Consider the following 16,855-nt stretch of genomic DNA (forward strand, 5'->3'; position numbering starts at 1 on the left):
CACAATGTAGAGAGCAGAGGCAGGAAGTAAGCCTTTTCACCTCTCTCTTTTTTTTTATTCTCACCAGAGGATATGTTTTTTAAATCGAATATATATATATATGTATATATATATATATATATATATATATATATATATATATATATATATATATAGAGAGAGAGAGAGAGAGAGAGAGAGAGAGAGAGAGAGAGAAACATTGATCCGTTGCCTCCTTTATCACCCCATCACCCCAACCGGGCATCAAACCTGAAATGAAACCTTTTATTGGCCAAAGCAAGTCATATTACCAAACTCAAAGTCACTGGGGTTAGGGAAGTATACTTTTCTACTCTACTGGCAGGCACTGTAAGGTTACTGGCAGAAAAAGGAGTAAAGAATGGGGAACAATCATCCAATCTAAGATATTGGAGTAGAAGCAGAGTTATTCCTGGTGGTGAGAAGCACACTAAAATATAGATCACTTAATTTTTAACATAGCAGCTGTCACCCAGTAGGTGTTCAATAAATTTTATGTTGGATGAATGGGTGGGTAGTAGAATAAGGATGGAAAGATTGAAGGAAGGAAGGAAGGGAGTGAGGGAGGGAGGAAAGAAGTTAGCTAATAGCCAGTTGCTTGTTGCAACTCAGAGAAAGCCATAAAGGAAATAACTAGAGATGGTACATACAAGATTGTACTAGTCTTTTGGGTCTATAGTGGCTTACCATAATAAAAGGATAAGGAGATTTTGTGGACCATATGGTTCCTTTTATTAAAACCTGGTACTTGGAAATTTGACGTTCACCATACCAAAATGTTATTTAAACATAACTATTTCCTTTTCATTCTTCCTTAATATTTATCAAAGTTCTTGAAAGTGACAGCATGCCCCAACTTGCCAAAATAAGCCAAGAAAGAGCTTTTTCTTCATGCTTGGCCAGAGTTTTAAAGGGAAAGAAGGATCAGGGCACAGATGGGTTTGGGCAAGAGGCAGCAACAAGTATCAACATGACAAAAGTTCCAGGGAGAGGTAAGATTCAGGGCTGGGAGGCATGCATAGCTGACTTTCCCACCTGGAAATTCACCCTCCAGAGCTCAGCTCAGTTCACTCTCTGTGTGAGAGTAGGTTGAGTTCTAGTACAGTGCAGGGAAAGGGCTCTGCCTGGGAACTTAAGTATGCCTCTAAAACAAGGTCCCAGCCTCCCTTTCCACCTCTCCTGTGGCTGCTTTCTTAACCTCTGACCTGTGCTGCAGTAAGAAGGAATTACTTTCTAATGCTGCCTCCTCCAGGGAGCTTTTACTGATGGATAAAGAAACCCCATCCTCCTTTGATCCCGTGTTCACATTTACTTGTGCTTCTCTTATGGCCATTTTTTTTTTTTTTGCTCTACTTGCTGTTGTTCTTTTGTGCCTTTGCCTTACCCTGTGAACAACTGGAGGCATATGTCTGCCTCATCTCTGTATTTCCTGCCATGCCCCACCCCATATCTATAAGAACCCCCAATATGAGCAGATTGATTTATCTCCCTTGCTGTTCTATTTTAGCGTCTCTGCTATGTGGTAGAGCAGTGGTTCTCAACCTTGGCTGCACATTAGAATCACCTGGGAATCTTTTTAAAATCCTGGTTTCTGGGCCTCATCCTCCGGAGATTCTGTTTCTTTGTTACTAATGTTGTGGCCTCACCCCATCACAAAGAAACAGAATTTCCGGAGGATGAGGCCCAGAAATCAGGATTTTAAAAAGATTCCCATGTGGCCGAAACCGGTTTGGCTCAGTGGATAGAGCGTCGGCCTGCGGAGTGAAGGGTCCCAGGTTTGATTCCGGTCAGGGGCATGTACCTGGGTTGCGGGCACATCCCCGGTGGGGGGTGTGCAGGAGGCGGCTGGTCGATGTTTCTCTCTCATCGATGTTTCTAACTCTCTATCTCTCTCCCTTTCTCTCTGTAAAAAAATCAATAAAATATATTTTAAAAAAAAAAGATTCCCATGTGATTCTAATGTGCAGTCAAGGTTGAGAACCACTGTGGTAGAGGCTGTATATTGTGCATTTAAAAGTGCAAGCTCTGGGAGAAGGACCTGAATAGACACTTCTCCAAAGTGGACATACAGTTGGCCAAGAGACATATGAAAAAGTGCTCAAAGTCACTAATCATCAGAGAGATGCAAATTAAAATGACAATGAGGTATCACCTCTCACCTGTCAGAATATCTATCATCAACAGATCAACAAATAACAAGTGCTGGTGAGGATGTGGAGAAAAGGGAACCCTAGTACACTGTTGGAACGAATGCAGACTGGTGCAGCTGCTGTGGGGAACAGTATGGAGTTTCCTCAAAAAATTAAAAATGGAACTGCCATTTGACCAGGTGATCCCACTTCTGGGAATATACCCTAAGAAATTGGAAACACCAGTCAGAAAAAACATATGTATCCCTATTTTCATAGCAGAACAATTTACAAAGCTAAGATCTGGAAACAGCCCAAGTGCCCATCAGTAGATGAGTGGATAAAAAAGTTTTGGTACATTTACACCACAGAATACTATTTGGCTATAATAAAGAAGAAACCCTTACCCTTTGAGACAGCATGGATGGCAGTGGAGATTATGGTGCAAAGTGAAATAAGCCAGTTAGAGAAAGATAAGTATCACATGATGTCACTCATATGTGGAATCTAATGAACAAAATAAACTGATGAACACAATAGATCCAGAGACAGAGAAGCATGGAGCAGTCTGATAAATCTTAGAGGGAAGGTGGGGATGGGGAGAGATTAACTGGGGAATTTATATGCATATATGCATAGCCCATGGACACAGACAATAGTGTGGTGAAGGCTTGGGGGAGGGGGAGGGGTCAATGGTAAAAAACAATAAAATAAAACTGAAGTGCAAGCTCAGGAGTTCTGGGTTTGAATCTCAATTCTTTCATTTCTTGGCTGTGGCTTTGGACAATTTCCTGAACTGCTCTGTGCCCTCACATTCTCATCTATGAAATAGGATTGTGTGGGGGAATTAGAGTGTGAAAATTCGAAAGATATAAATAGTGCCTAACAGTAAGTTCTCAATATAACCTGTTGACAATTACAAGGAATCTTACTCTTTGAAATCTAGTTCATTTTCAGCTCAGTGAATGAAAGAAGCACAAGAAGTGAGTTTACACATGTTGATTTTAGGGTTCATGCTGGTAGTCAATGGCCCAGCTGTCCATTTGTCTAGTGGACTTGGTCTAGCTGTGAATCTGTGAGCAAAACTGGGAGATTTTCATTTTCTTTTCTTTTACTTTTGTCCTAACTCAAATATTTTCAGAACTTAAAAATTCAATTAGGTACTTTCTCCAAGTGGACATTAAGATGTTTGGAAAATTAAAAACAACAACCTGTTAGCAGTGTGGCTTGAATGTACTCACTGCTTCTCAATACTAGCTGCACATTAAAATCACCTGGGAGTTTTAAAAAAAATCTTGATGCCTAGGGTGCACCCCAGATCCATAACATCAGATTCTTCTGGCACAGGCATCTGACCTTTTTAAAGCTTCCCAGGTGATTCCAATGTGCATCTAGGGGTGAGACCCCTGAAAGGAATTCTCTGACAGGTAGATTGTCTTTGCAAACACCTCACTGAAGTGTAAAAATGTAAAAACAAAACAAAACAAAACAAAACAAAACAAACCCCAAAAAACACCAAGAAGAATGCTAACAGGCTCATTTAGACTTACTATATCCCATAATATTTCAAATAGAATTATGTAAGCCTATTTTCTTTTTCACCATGAGTTGTGGCCAATGATAAAGTGGCCCCAATCAGCAAAAGCACTTGCAGGGTCTGATAATTCAGCCCTTCCCTCCCTCTTCAACTTTCTGAATGTGGATTTTGGATTCTTTTCTTAAGTGACCCGCGTGGTGAATAGATTGTCCCAAGAGCATGAGTCAATCCTGTTCATGGTGTTCCCTGCTGCTCTTTTTTCTAGGAAATCTACTTGTGTTCTAAGGAGATGATTACCAGTATATTCACCTCTGCCCCCAGCAAGTCATTGAAAAGCCAAGCTAAGGCCAAAGCTTCACCAAAACAATTTTGTAGAGATTCAGATGTAGAAAATACACAACTTCTGAGTCCCAAAGTCTCTTATAAACGATTGATAGACAAGCTGCCTGATTAATGTATATCACTTCACTTGAAGGCATATTCACATCAGAACAATGCCTCATTTATCTGACTTCTCAAAGAATGAGGAAACTCATATTCCATAATTTTCTGAAAATTGAAACTAATTCTTTTGGATGATCAAATCTTTCATTTTAACCTCTTTATTTAAAAAATTATTACAAATGTGGCCTACAATGGCTGTTTTCTTTAATAGAGAATATGAAAAATGGGAAATGGGAAGTGGGATATTATGTCAAACCTCCAACTCAGTACGACTCAACTTGAGCTCATCGTCTTCCCCTCAGAACAAGCTTTGCTTCCACTCTTCTCTGTCCCAGGTAGAGGCACTGCCAACCACACAGCTCCTCAGAGAATCAGCCTCCACGGCTCCTTCTCCCTCATACTCACCCCAGTTAGTCCCCAGACCCTGTTAATTTTGCCACCTGAGTATTTCTGAATCCTCCCCCTCATCTTTACCTCTACTACTACCACCCCTTACCAACAACCACCTCTGCCTGTACTACTGAAAAAGCTGCATCTCCACACCTCAACAATGGTCTAGTTAAAGTACTCTCCTGCTCAGGTAATATTGTTGTTTGGAAGTCTTTCAATGGCTTCCCACTGCCTGCAGGATAAAGCCCAAGCTTGGGAAGAGAGTATGGAACACCTTTGGTGACAGCCTCTGAGCCTCTAACTTTTTCTCTAACCTTCCCAACCTGTCTGTGGATGCTCTGGTTGAAATACAGCTCTGCTTAGGATCCTGTGCACAGGAGCCTCTGGGCTTTGCTCCTCCTATCTCCTGGACCTGGAATACTTTCCCCCTTGTCTTCCTGCTTATTGGCTGAGATGGATGCCCCTCCTTAGAGGTCCCATAATGCCTTGTGCATATGATAGGGTCCAGATGAAGAACATGCTCAATACAATCATGTGGGGATTCAGTTCACTGTCCACTCACATTTTTTTCTCCCTGCTTTCACTCTCCGCTGCCACTTATCAAGGCCATCTTTGGGCACATTTTTAATTGCCTCCTAACTCCCCTGACATTCATGATAGCAGCTTTTAATCTGCAGTGGCTTGGGGAATTTGATAACCAGGCTGATTAGGAATTGTAGATCCAAAAAAAAAAAAGTCAAGAGCAGTTAGGTCTGGATCTTGGCACAATGAGTGATATATTTTTCTCTCTACTTTTCATTTTTAAACCAAATTTCCTAATGAATATGCAGTATATTTATGATGATAAAGATACAGATTAAGAGTTTCAGTAAAGCTTTTAGGGAAGGTCAGCACTTTAGGCTAACAGCGGTTCTCAACCTGTGGGTCGCAACCCCTTTGGTGGTCGAACGACCCTTTCACAGGGGTCGCCTAAGACCATCCTGCATATCAGATATTTACATTACGATTCATAACAGTAGCAACATTACAGTTATGAAGTAGCAACGAAAATAATTTTATGGTTGGGTCACAACATGAGGAACTGTATTTAAAGGGCCAGAAGGTTGAGAACCACTGCATTAGAATCTAAATGGGATCTCCAGACCAGGACCAGCAGCCTCACCTAGAAACTTGGTAGAAATGAATAATTCTTGGTTCCACCCCAGGACTACTGAATCTGAAACTCTGAGGCGGGAGCCTAGCAATTTGTGTTTTAACAAGCCTCTCAGGTGATTCTGGTGCAGACTTAAGTTTGAAAATCATTGGTTTGAGGAACTAAGTCAAGAGCATTAACATAGGGCAGTGATGGCGAATCTATGACACGCGTGTCAGAGGTGACACGCGAACTCATTTTTTTGGTTGATTTTTCTTTGTTAAATGGCATTTCAATATATAAAATAAATATCAAAAATATAAATCTTTGTTTTACTATGGTTGCAAATATCAAAAAATCTCTATATGTGACACGGCACCAGAGTTAAGTTAGGGTTTTTCAAAATGCTGACACACCGAGCTCAAAAGGTTCGCCATCACTGTCATAGGGCTTGGTGACAACTGCTATTTCAGACGCTTAAAGGTTTTTTGGTTGTTGCTTATTTCTAAGTTCAGGGACCTGTGTTCTATTTTAAAACTGTTGGCCAAAGTATTGACTGAATGGGAAACTGTGATAGAAGAAAATTGCTGCTAATAAGACACAGAGGCCAGGAATCATTGGGACACTAACTATGACTTTGGGAGTGCAGTATTATAAGGCAGGGAAGGTGTCACAGAAGGTAAACTGGGGGAGAAGAAAGTACCTTTTTTTCTTTTTTTTTTTTGTTCTGGGGAGAGCTTGGGAACTGTGTCTGGCTTCGAACTCTGGAATAACATTTCAAAGTTTTATTTATTTTGACATAAATAAATTTTAAATTTAAAACATAATACAAAGTACCTTGTGCAAACAGATCAAAAGGGTATGTGATGAAAAGTAACTCTTCCATCTTAGAACCCTAGACTCTCTCTTCAGAGTTAACCACTCTTTTTTATTTTATTTTTTTATTGATTAAGTTATTACATGTGTCCTTATCCCCACATTACCTCCCATCCCCCCTACTCATACCCTCACCCCACTGTTGTCTGTGTCCATTGGTTAGGCCTATATGCATGCATATAAGTCCTTTGGTTGATCTCTCCCCCTTACCCCCACCCTCCCCTACCTTCCCTCTGAGGTTTGACGGTCTGATTGATGCTTCTCTGTCTCTGGATCTGTTTTTGTTCATCAGTTTGTGTTGTTCATTATATTCCACAAATAAGTGAGATCATCTGATATTTATCTTTCTCTTACTGGCTTATTTCACTTAGCATAATGCTCTCCAGTTCTTTCAGACATATTCTATTCATCCACAGCATATATAAATTCATATATCCCCTTTTGACACAAAAGCTTGTTTCCCCGCCCCCCCTCTTTAACAACTGATAGTCAATTTATTAAAAAGGCTGATTTATGCATCTGCAATGATGACTTCAATCTCCACTCCTGGCTCAATACTGATGGAAGTAATCTGCTTAACAACCTCAGAAGGGCTGTGCAAGTCAATGAGTCACTTGTGAATCCTCATCTGAAACCAATCCCAAGTGTCAGAACCCTCCCCACAGGGAGTTTTCCTTGTAGTGATTCTCAGAATCTTGGTCAGTATCTGGACTGGCCCTTTCACTTTGAGATTCTTTTCCTTTGTGCCTCTGATGAAGTTAGCACACACCTTCTCCAGGGACTTGACATTGTGGCTGGTTAGAGTGATTCGAATGCGGTGAATCGCCACCTCTGGATCCACGGGTGTCTTCCTGGTATCTTTATTTTATTACTAGAGGCTGATGCATGAAATTTGTGCAAGAGTAGGTCTTCCTTCCCCCGGCTGCCAGCACAGGCTTCCCTCAGGCACCTTGGACTCGGGCTTCCCTCTGCCCGGGGGAAGGCACCCGAGACCTGGGCTTCCCTCGCAGCCACAGCTTCGTCCAGAAGGACATCCAGAAGGACGTCTGGTCTAATTAGCATATTATGCTTTTATTATTATACTAGAGGCCCAGTGCACAAAAATTTGTGCACTCGGGGGGAGGGGGGATCTCTCAGCCCGGCCTGTGCCCTCTCGCAGTCTGGGACCCCTCGGGAGATAACTATCTGCTGGCTTAGGCCTGCTCCCGGGAGGCAGAGGGCAGGCCCAATCCCTAGGTGCAGCCCCTGGTCGGGCTCAGAGCAGGGCCGATTGGGAAGTTGGGGCGCCGCCCCCTGTCATGCCCAGAGCAGGGCGGATCGGGAGGTTGCGATGCCACCCTCAGTCACGCTCAGGGTAGGGCCAATTGGGGGGTTGGGGCACCGGCCCCTGTCACACTCAAGGCAGGGTCGATGAGGAGGTTGTGGCACCACCCCCTGTCACGCACACAGCAGGGCCGATCAGGGGGTTGGGGCGCTGCCCCCTGTCACGCACAGAGCAGGGCCGATAGGGGAGTTGGGGCACCGCCCCCTGTCACACACAGAGCAGGGCCGATCAGGGGGTTGGGGCGCCGCCACTGTCACACTCAGGGCAGGGCTGATGGGGAGGTTATGGCTCTACCCCATCACACACAGAGCAGGGCCCGTGGGGGGGGGTTGGGGTGCCGCCCTCTATCACCCACAGAGCAGGGCCGATCAGGGGGTTGGGGCACCGCACTGTCACACTCAGGGCACGGCCGATGGGGAGGTTATGGCTCTACCCCATCACACACAGAGCAGGGCCCGTGGGGGGGGGGGTTGGGGCGCCACACCCTGTCACAGGCAGAATCGCAGGGCGATCAGGGGGTTGGGGCGCTCCCCCCTATCAGGCACAGAGCAGGGCTGATCAGGGGGTTGGGGCGTCTCCACTTGTCACGAACAGAGCAGGGCAGATAGGGAGGTTGTCACACATAGAGCCGCAGGGCGATCAGGGGGTTTGGGCGCTGCCCCCTGTCACGCTGATCCCAGTGCCAGGAGGCCTCTCGGCTCTGCTGATCCCGGCGCTGGGAGGCATATTACCCTTTTACTATATAGGATAGAGGCCTGGTACACGGGTGGGGGCCGGCTGGTTTGCCCTGAAGGGTGTCCTGGATCAGGGTGGGGGTCCCCACTGGGGTGCCTGGCCAGCCTGGGTGAGGGGATGATGGCTGTTTGCAGCTGGTCACACACCCTTCAGGGTGGGGGTCCCCACTGGGGTGCCTGGCCAGTCTGGGTGAGGGGCTGAGGGCTGTTTTCAGGCCGACTGAAGCTCCCAACTGCTCCTTTTTTCTTTTTTTTTATTCTGGGCCAGCTTTAGCTCTGGCTCCAGCTCTGAGGCTTCTGCTGCTGAAAGCAGGTATCTGGTTTGTTTGGGTTCTACAATCGAAACACTGTATCAACTCCAGCTCTGAGATTCTGGCTGGCTGAAAGCAGGTTTCTGGGGTTTTGTTTAGCTTCTATATTTGTAACAATGTTTCAAACTGCAAGCTCAGAGGCCAGCAAGGCAGGCGGGGAACATTGGTTTCCTCTGTCACTGAAGCAAGCAAGCCTCATGTTAGCTTCAAGCTGCCTGGCTGCCAGCCGCCATCTTGGCTGGCAGTTAATTTGCATATCGCCCTGATTAGCCAATGGGAAGGGTAGCAGATGTACGGCTAATTACCATGTTTCTCTTTTATTAGATAGGATATTATTTTTTATAATTCTTTATTGTTGAAAGTATTACATATGTCCCTGTTCCCCCCTCCCATTGTCCTCTCCCACCCGCCTCCAAAAGCCAATGCTGTGGCAAGGCTTCCTGACGGACTTGTTCCTAGGCTAGAAGAGCAAATAGTGGTGAGTCAGGAGCAGGCAGGATGGTGAGTCAGGAGCCGGTTGGATGGAGCTGCACTGCAGCTGCAACCACATCTTCCTCAAAGAGCTCTCTCTCTTTTTCAAAAAAAATATTTTTATTGATTTCAGAAAGGAAGGGAGAGGGAGAGAGAGAGATAGAGATAAAAACATCAATGATGAAAGAATCATTGATGGGCTGCCTCCTGCATGCTCCCTACTGGGGACTGAGCCAGAAACCCTGGCATGTGCCCTTGACTGGAATGGAACCTTGGACTCCTCAGTCTGCAGGTTGTGGCTTTACCCACTGAGCAAAACCAGCTAGGGCTAAGGTAATAAATTTTTAAATGTAGATGAAAAGGACAAAATCCTAGAAATATATAATTTACCTAACTTGATTCAAGAAGAAATAGAAAACCTGAGTAGCCTTATAATCATTAAATGAGTTGAATCATCAGTCAGGTTTTTCCACAAAGAAAACACACCAGGTCTAGATGGTTTTCCATATGAGAAAACACTGAAATAAATTTTGGATGGATTAAAAAGTTAAATGCAAAAGGCAATACCCCAAAACTTTTAGGAGATAATAATATATCTAAATATCTGAATGACTTCAGAATAGAGATGACTTTCTTAAATGAGAACAAAGTTACATTAAGATTAAGATCTTCTGAGAAACCAAGATGGCGGCATAGGTAAACACCGGAGTTTGCTGCCTCGAACAACCACTTCAAAAATACAACTAAAAGATGGAACAGACATTATCCAGAACCACAGGATGGCTGGCTGAGTGGAAATTCTACAACTAGAAGGAAAGAGAAAAGCATACTGAGACTCAGAGGAGGCGCAGTGTGGAAAATACTAAGGTACAGAGGCGCACACGGAGTGGGCTGGCAGCTGAGGGCGTGGTTGTTGTTTTCAATCAGAAGGGAGTCTCAGGCTCTGAGCTCCAGTTCCGGGCGAGTCTCTGGGGACCCAGACTCATATGGGAGAAGTGGGACTGTCTGACATCTGTCGGAACTCAAGGGCAGCTTTCTCTCGGAGGGGCTTGCAGCAATTGCCGAGACACTGAGAAGCGGGGCCTCTGAGAGCAGCCATAATTGCTAGCCCCGCCCTGTTGATCCCGTGGGACCCTCCCTGCCCAAGCCCTGCAGGGAGGCGTTTGCTGGATAGCCTAAGGCAGAGGCTAGATCAGCATCTCCCTAGAGTTCCAGGAGCCAGTGTACCCAGAGGTCAGAGTGGGACCATCCAGTTTGCAGCTCCGTGGAACCATAAAGGACACACTCAGGGGGCAGACTCAGTGAGCACCAAAGCCCCATTGAAGCAAGTCTTGCCCCAGAGGGGTGTCTCCAGCACAGAAGTTCTCCCACTGCAGACACAGCTGATTCTCACAGCCAACTGGCCTGGAGGTCAATTCCTCCCAGTGATACCTACAACAATCAAGGCTTAACTACAACAAGACTGTGCACAAAGACCACAAGGGGGTGCACCAAGAGTGTCCTCCTCAGGTAATTGGGGAGGCTGAACCACTGGGCCCTAGAGGACACTTAACACAGAAAACCACTTTATCAACACAGGGAAGCATAAAAAATGCGGAGACAAAGAAAAAGGACACAAATGACAGAAATGGAGGAAAGCAAACTACTGGATATAGAGTTCAAAACCACACTTTTAAGGTTTTTCAAGAATTTTCTAGAAACTGCCGATAAACTTAATGAGACCTACAAGAAATCTAATGAGACCCTTGAGGTTGTGATAAAGGACCAACTAGAAATTAAGCATACACTGACTGAAATAAAGAATATTACAGAGACTCCCAACAGCAGACTAGGGCAGCCGTGGGAAAACTACGGCCCACGGGCCGGATCCGGCCCATTTGAAATGAATAAAACTAAAAAAACAATAAAGACTGTACCCTTTTATGTAATGATGTTTACTTTGAATTTATATTAGTTCACACAAACACTCCATCCATGCTTTTGTTCCGGCCCTCCGGTCCAGTTTAAGAACCCATTGTGGCCCGCGAGTCAAAAAGTTTGCCCACCCCTGGACTAGAGGATCGCAAGAATCAAGTCAACGGTTTGAAATACGAAGAAGCAAAAAACACCCAACCAGAAAAGCAAAATGTAAAAAAGAATCCAAAAATATGAAGATAGTGTAAGGAGCTTCTGGGGCAGCTTCAAGCGTACCAACATCCGAATTATAGGGGTGCCAGAAGAAGAGAGAGAGCAAGATATTGAAAATCTATTTGAAGAAATAATGACAGAAAACTTCCCCTACCTGGTGAAAGAAATAGACTTACAAGTCCAGAAGCGTAGAGAACCCCAAACAAAAGGAATCCAAAGAGGAACACACCAAAACACATCATAATTAAAATGCCAAGAGCAAAAGACAAAGAGAGAATCTTAAAAGCAGCAAGAGAAAGAAAGTCAGTTACCTACAAGGGAGTACCCATACGACTGTCAGCTGATTTCTCAACAGAAACTTTGCAGGCCAGAAGGGAGTGGCAAGAAATATTCAAAGTGATGAATACCAAGAACCTACAACCAAGATTACTTTATCCAGCAAAGCTATCATTCAGAACTGAAGTTCAGATAAAGAGCTTCACAGATAAGAAAAAGCTAAAGGAGTTCATCACCACCAAACCAGTATTATATGAAATGCTGAAAGGTATCCTTTAAGAAGAGGAAGAAGAAGAAAAAGGTAAAGATACAAATTATGAACAACAAATACACATCTATCAACAAGTGAATCTGAAAATCAAGTGAATAATCTGATGAACAGAATGAACTGGTGATTATAATAGAATCAGGGGCATAGAAAGGGAGTGGACTGACTATTCTTGGGGGGGGGGAAGAGGTGAGGGGGATGCGGGAAGAGACTGGACAAAAATCGTGCACCTATGGATGAGGACAGTGGGTGAGGAGTGAGGGAGGTGGGTGGGGTGGGAACTGGGTGGAGGGAAGTTATGGTGGGAAAAAAGAGGAACAAATGTAATAATCTGAACAATAAAGATTTAATTAATCAAAAAAATAATAATGAAGATTAAGACCTTCTGTTCAATAAAAGATACTTTTAAAAAACATGAAAAAGAAAAACCACAAACTAAGACAATATATTTCAAACATAAAAAAATATTGGTATTCAGAATATACCAAGAACTCCTGGATGTAAATAAGTAAAAAGACAAATACTAGTGTAAAAAAAGTGGACAAAGGACTTGAGCAGGCATGCAATAGAAGAAATATAAGTTTTTAAGAAACATGAAAAGATTGTTTGACCGCATTAATAATCAGAATAATGCACATTAAAACCACAATATAATATCCCTCATACCCTCCTAATTAACAATAATTGAAATGGAGATGAAATTAACTATTGGAAAGGATATGAAGCAATTAGAACTCTTCTACATTAATAGTGTAAGCGTAAGTTGGTATAACCACTTCCAGAAACAATTTGGTATTATCTAATAAAGTTGAAGATTCACTCACCTTCTGGTGTAGCAATCCCAGTCCTAGATATATATGCTAGAACTAGGACATTTTTTTTGATGAATATTCATTTTAGCAATACTTTTAATAGTAAAAAAAAATTGAAAAAAATTCAATTTATACTACAAGAATGTATAAATAAATTATGTTTTATACATAAATGCAGTGAAAATGAACAAATTACTGCTTCATATTGACATGTATGTTGGTCTGTAATTTACTTTGAAATCATTCAAAAAATAAGATGGATGAATGAATAGATAAAAGGATAGATAAACGTGTGATATAACAAGTATAGTAAAATGTTGATGGTAGACTCCATGAGGTGGGTATATAGGCATTCACTGTAAAATTATTTCAACTTTGCTGAGTGTTTGAAGAGTTTTATAATACAACTAGAGGCCAGATGCACGAAATTCATGCAAGAGTAGTCCTTCCTTCCCCCAGCTGCCGGCACCAGCTTCCCTCCCTCCAGCCACTGACAGGCACCTGGGAACTGGGCTTTTCTTGCAGCCCCGGCTTCATCCAGAAGGACATCTGGTCTAATTAGCATATTACGATTTTATTATTATAGATATTGAAACAAATAAAGATAAATGCAGCACTAAAATTAATTCAAGAAAGAATGCTCTGTCTGGTGTACCAGTTAGGTCAACTTTAATCTTAAGTTGCCACTTACTTTTCAGAAGCATCTGTAACCATTTGACCCACAGACGACTGGTCAAATCAAAGAGTTCAGTGACATGTGAAGAGTGAAAGCAGACTGATATTTCTTGTTGGCATTTTTACCAATTTCCTTACTGGATATATGTGTGGTTTATATTGAATATTTAATCTCTATTAACAAGATTTTTCCTCTGGTTATGAATATCCCTGCTGTCACATGGTCATCTATCTCTAAGTTCCAACTGAATTGTAAACTCATCCAAGCTATAGTTTTTTGTTTTTGTTTTTTTGTCAGCTAATTCTTTAATATATTCCTGATGTTTGATTTCCAGAATCCCTTTAAGCTGTCAAACTATAGTTTGTAACCTCCAGAGTCACAAACCCAATGGTTCATCAATATCAATTTTGCTCTAATAAACTACAGAGGAAAAGTAGCTCTCTGGAATAACAGATGTAAAGAAAGTGTAAGCTGGATTGTCTGGGGAATAGAATCATACAATCCTCATCATAATGGCTCTTAGGGCTTGGATGCAGTCTGGTCATTCCGTAGATAAAGAAACTGAAGACAGGAGAGAGTGTGGTTATCTTTGGATATTTTCTTCTTTATGCCCATTTTATACTATTCAATTAGATTATAGGATGTAAATGCACATGTACTTGAATAAACATCCACCCTTTCCCCAAAGGGGTGCTTGATTTAAAAGGAAATGTGGGTCTTAAGAGACTCTGAGATCCTATCCAACCCATTTGTGGAGTGAAATGGGAGCAGGTGAACACAGGTGATGGAATGTCCTCCTATAGTCAACCTACAACTTCAATGAAAAGTATCTGTGATGAAAGTATGGATACTTTCTACATTGTACATTATGCTAAGAAGCCAGACATAAAAAAGTCACATGTTGTATGATTCTATCTATATGAAATATCCAAAATAGGCAAATCACACAGAAAACAGTGTGGTGGTTCCCATAGGCCAGTGATCGGCAAACCGCGGCTCGCGAGCCACATGCGGCTCTTTGGCCCCTTGAGTGTGGCTCTTCCACAAAATATCACATGCGGGCGCGCACGTACAGTGCGATTGAAACTTTGTGGCCCATGCGCAGAAGTCGGTTTTTGGCCTGAGCAAGTCTATTTTGAAGAAGTGGCGCTAGAAGAAGTGGGGGGTGTCGGGAGACAAGGCGCAGGCAGGCCGGGGGATATGCAGCGTGGGGGAGGCTCGCGCGATTCATGCACGAGTTGAGTGAGTGAGTCAGTCAGCAGTCTCATTGTGCAGTGGTTAGTGCTAGTTATGTCCTCAAATCTCACGCAGGTGACAAAAGTAAAGTTTATTAAGTTAATTTTAGGGAACGTTGTGGAGTGAAAGAAGATGTAGTGTCAAGGATTGAGAAAGGCATGTTGAGATGGCTTGGACATATAGAGAGGATGAACGAAAGGAGATGGACGAAACAAGTATACAAGACGAGTGTGGATGGGAGAGTTGGAAGGGGTCGACCTCAGCGAACGTACCTCAATCAGATTGAGGACGTTTTTAGCAAAGGCCAGCTTAGGAGTACCCTAATTAAGTTAATAACAATGTACCTACCTATATAGTTTAAGTTTAAAAAATTTGGCTCTCAAAAGAAATTTCAATCATTGTACTATTGATATTTAGCTCTGTTGACTAATGAGTTTGCCGACCACTGCCGTAGGCTGAGGGGAAGGCAAATGGGGAGTAACTGCTTACTGGATATAGGATTTTATTTTGAGGTAATGCAAATGTTTTGAAACTAGATAGAGGGGGTGATTATACAACACGTGAATGCACTAAATGTCAATGAATTGTTCACTTAAAATGGTTAATTTTATGTTATGTAAATTTCACCTCAATAAAGAAAATATATCTCTAGGAGGGAGAGAAAACAATATGGCAAAACAATCTGTAGATCTAGGTACAGACCATTGGGAATTCATTGTAATATTTTAGCAACTTCTCTGTTAGGTTTTAACTTGTTCAAAATAAAAAGGTGATCACAATAAAATATCTCTAGAAAACTAAGAAATAATTTAATGAGATTGCTAAATTGAGGTCAACAGCTGCATTATAAAATTCATGCGGTTTCATATCATCATTTGATCAGTAGCATGTCAAAAATAGGAACAACTACTACTTCATTGGCCAGTAAAGTTTCTAGCAGTAAAAATTACTTTTTAGGAGAGTCACAATACAATACTGTTTAATGTAGGAGCTTATTAAGATATAAATTTCTGAACATCACTGCCCTTTATTGGGTCACTCTGAACAGATGGTATTAACATGTGGTTTAATTGAAAGATCTGATTTTTTGAAACTTGGTGTGTTTATTCTGGCTTAGTCGCCATCAGATGAGTCTTCCACATCTACTGATGTCCAAAAGCAAAGGGTGCATGCTGACTGAGAGTGTCACAGGAGAAACAATAGGGGCATAGGTGACCATCCTGACCATTTCACAGAGTGTTCTCAAAATCAAATCGCATCATAGAAAAGGTAACACCCCATCTTGGAACCTCAAGGGAGGACAGCTTGTCTGCCTCCACTGCACAGTGGGTCGAATGGAGTTAATGCCTCCCTGGTTCCCTACAGGCCCATGAACTAACTGTAACTTTCCTAGTCAACCATCTGTGAGGCCTGAGAGGTCAAATCAACCTGTTTACACAGGGCGGGAGGCTACTTGTTTCTCTAAGATCTACCAAAAAAGTACACCGAGACACATAAGGTTGCACAAAAATGTGACTATATTTAACACTACTGAAATGTACACTTAAAAGTGGTTGAGATGGTAAACTTAATGTTCTATGCTTTTGTGCTACCATAATTTTAAAAAGACACATAAGACCCAAATTTTATTTTTCATGCAGCAGATCTAAGAATTACTTTCCTTTCGTCCAAAATGAAGGTGTACTGCCAGTCTTTAAATCCCAATGTGACTTAACACACTCCAAATGAAATACAATTTTCTCATACAGAGGGAAAAAACCTAGAGAAACACTCAGGCCTCTGTACAAATCTTTGCTGAGCAAGAAAAATGAACCATAAGGATAGATTAATGGCAGAAGAACATTAAAAATAGAAAAGAACTATTGATTTGAAGGTGTTACTTCAAAAGATAAGTACCAATAAAGATTGGAGAGCAATAGTCTCCATACTTTAAAAGATGATGTGAACTGATCTATTGTCCTTTAGGGTTTACTCATGCTTTTGAGATGCAATTTACTGTTTATATAGACACTGCTTTGGGATTTAACAAATCATTAAAGGGCATGGAAGCTTCAGTTCATAAATATAACTTTTGTAGAGTGGCAAATACAAGAA

The 16,855-nt window shown here is 42.3% G+C and overlaps 1 pseudogene; it reads right to left on the reverse strand.

The window, feature by feature from the left end:
* Nucleotides 1–7,037: 7,037 nt before the first annotated feature.
* LOC118653628 lies at nucleotides 7,038–14,070 on the reverse strand (annotated as a pseudogene).
* Nucleotides 14,071–16,855: the final 2,785 nt, after the last annotated feature.

This window comes from Myotis myotis, unplaced genomic scaffold (genome assembly GCF_014108235.1).
Source record: "Myotis myotis isolate mMyoMyo1 unplaced genomic scaffold, mMyoMyo1.p scaffold_m19_p_4, whole genome shotgun sequence".
In the NCBI taxonomy this organism is placed as follows: domain Eukaryota; kingdom Metazoa; phylum Chordata; class Mammalia; order Chiroptera; family Vespertilionidae; genus Myotis; species Myotis myotis.